This window comes from Chiloscyllium plagiosum, chromosome 39 (genome assembly GCF_004010195.1).
Source record: "Chiloscyllium plagiosum isolate BGI_BamShark_2017 chromosome 39, ASM401019v2, whole genome shotgun sequence".
NCBI lineage: Eukaryota > Metazoa > Chordata > Chondrichthyes > Orectolobiformes > Hemiscylliidae > Chiloscyllium > Chiloscyllium plagiosum.
Window position 1 is genome coordinate 10,533,221 of NC_057748.1, and position 3,250 is coordinate 10,536,470.

Here is a 3,250-nt window from a genome sequence, read left to right on the forward strand (position 1 = left end):
GAAGACCAACTCATTTCACCAAGTTGATGGTCCTCCAGGACAATTGCTGTTTGCCTTCGTGTGTGTCACGGGGAACAGACCATAGAGCACAGAGTCCCACATCATGGAGCTGCCTGGGACGAACCCTGACAAAAACCATTAGATCTTTCTCCAGACTGTCTTTGCAGCTCTGGGTAAAGTGGGGGGAAGAACGTACCCAATACTGCCCTCATCCTGATGGCCGCCTTTGTGTGCGGCTGCATCAAGTTGTGCATAGACCCTCGGTACGCAAACACCAAGTGTCGCTACTTACTGAGGTTCTACATGTCCGCCGTGTTGCAAAGGATGGGTCTGGCCTTGTTGCCATGGAACGCTGCAAGTAGTTAGACTGTACCATATGACCCGTCCTTTGTGCAGAAATTTGTAAAGAGAAATATCTTTGACCACAAGTCCATCAGGGAGTGGTCAGCACGTAGCGACCTTGAGACCCTGTGGGAAAAGGACAGGGTGGATCTTGTCAAGTTGTTCCCTGAGCAGACTGCCAAAGTCATCACAACTTTCCAACAGCCACCAAGACATCGTTTGGCTGATGTTGAGAAGGGTGCTGCCCATCAGATCCTTCATGGATGCCTGGAATCTGTGTACCACCACACGCTACCCTCGAAGTGGCAGTGGGGGGGAGAGTAGAGACTATTACACATCTCCTTCTGTAGCCACATATAGGTCAGACTGGGTAAGAGTAGCAGATTGCCTTCCCTAAATGACACCGGTGAACTAGGTTGGTTTTAAAAAGCCATTGATGCTAGCTTTGTAGCCACCTTTACAAGATGTTAGATCTCTTAATTGGATTGAAATCCCACCAGCTCCCATGGTGGACCTTGAGCCCCTGCCCCCCAGATCATTTCCTGGACTATTCAGCAAGTGACATTACCGTAGAATTCTGCGCTAGTTTCAGATTCTCAGCATTCACATTTTTCTCCTTTTAACCTCTTGAGAGATTTTCATGTTTTGCAGCTAAAAAAAGGCAAAATGTTAAAACGCTGTGGGAGCTCAATTTATTCTGGAAACGTGTGGATAGTTCTGTAAACTCTTGCACCTATACACTGCTCAAACAGTGCCTTAACAGTGAGTGCTTTCAGTGTTTGTCATGTCCTTGGCAGTACGCTTGGTTTGCTTTGGGTCCAGCAGGATGTTAGTGTTTGTTTATGCACCGTAACAGGAGCAGGAGCCCTCGAAAAGCTTCTTTATCACAGGTTTCTTCACTGACTGAAGAGGGTTCTTCCAGTGGAGCAAATGTCTTCACCGCAGATTTCCTCAGGTACGCATAAGTTAAATTTTCTTTTAAAGGTTGATTTATCCTCACTGTTTTCCCCTTTTCTTGCAACCCACAAAGTTTCTTACTTCACAGGAACTTCACCACAACCAATGCTGACTTGACAAGTCGGCCACCAATTCTGGAAGACCCCACCAGGTCTCGGAAGCGGCCCTCTCCCTGCCGCCATCTTTCTGTCTTTGGGTCAAACGCCACGCTGCGGGGACCCGGTCACCCAACTTCCACCGCCAAACCCCAGCCGGCTGCAGTCAGAAAATGTATGAGGGTTTTGTGAGCAGGCTGGAACCGGTTTTTAAAAAATAAAATGCGGGACTGGAACAAACACAAAATGCTGAAAAATCAGCCAATGGGCTTCTGCAGAGAGCACAGACAGTCGAACTGTTTAAATATGGATCCCTCACTCTCATCTGGGAAGACGTAGAGTGTTGCTTGTGCTGAACAGGGACAGAAGGAAATAGGTAAAGGTGTCATCATTCCACAGTAGTCATGTTTGGAGATGCCGGTGTTGGACTGGGGTGTACAAAGTTAAAATCACACAGCACCAGGATAGAGTCCAACCTGGTCTACCACCTGATGAAGGAGCGTCGCTCCGAAAGCTAGTGTGCTTCCAATTAAACCTGTTGGACTATAACCTGGTGTTGTGTGATTTTTAACATCATTCCACAGAACTGCTGTCTTATTAGAGAGAGAGAGAGAGAGAGACACACAGAAAGAAAGAGAATTTAACCTGAAGGTCACCACGCCTCAGGTGAGATCGAGAAGGTAGGGCCTTTGTGGTCAGCTCAACTGCTATGAGAATTGAACCCATGGCTGTGGGTACAATGAGTTGCGAGCCAACTGAACTAACCCAACCGCAGAGAAGGGGACATGTAAACGGATCCAAGTTAAAAGCATGAAAAAGCGATTTGCACTGACAAAGTGACATCACCACGCAGTGTCTCAACAAGCAAAGCAATGCTTTTTGAAATGTAGCTGCTGCTGTAATATACAGCCAATGTATACACAGTAAGATCCCACAAACACCTATTTGATAACAGACAGAAATTCTGTTGTGACATTGATTGAGGAATAAATACAAACGTGGCCACCACCACAACCTTTTCGATTCTCCTTCAAAACAATGCAGCACGTGGTTCCAGCAATTGGTGTCATTCCACCCCCTACCTCCAACTACTGCTCAAGGAGCAGCGCTCCCTACAATCCTCCCCAGGAGATGCCCTGAGGCCACTTGAGTTCTCTGGTTCAGCTGGACGGACCAACATCAGTCCTTCCATGCTAACCTAAGCAACATTGCTTCCGTGTAATCAGGTAGGGGTGTTGGATGGTGCGTGTTGAGGGGGAGGGAGGTGGGGTATTCCCAACCCCCTGAGAGCTGCAGATCAATCAGAGGCCAACTGCGCCACCAGGAGCGGTGAGCGATTCCTTCATTTTCTCAGACCCAACTCAAGGATCTTTGTTGTATTCTATTTAACTCCATCTTTTATACTCCATATTATAGGGAGGCAATGGCTGAGTGGTATTATCGCTGAACTATTATTCCTGAGACTCAGATAATGTTCTGGGGACCCTGGTTCAAATCCTGCCATAGCAAATGATAGCATTTGATTTCAATGAGAATCTGGAATTAAGAGTTTAATGAACCTGTTGTCAATTGTGAGGAAAAACCCATCTGGTTCACTAATGTCCTTTAGGGGAAGGAAATTGCCATCCTTTTCTGGCTAATCAGCCCACGTGTCTATAGCAGCTCTTCAAAAGGGCATCATTACCAAGAACGACCTCCTGCTTTTTCCCTGGATCTTTGCGCATGAGTTCTGTCCAAATATTGCCCTCCTCAATGCCTCAATTGACCGTGCTGCTCCCACTTTTCCAGGCTGTCATACCCTAACTACTCACTGCGTGAGAAAGCTTTATCCCCCACATCACCTTTGATTCACTTTC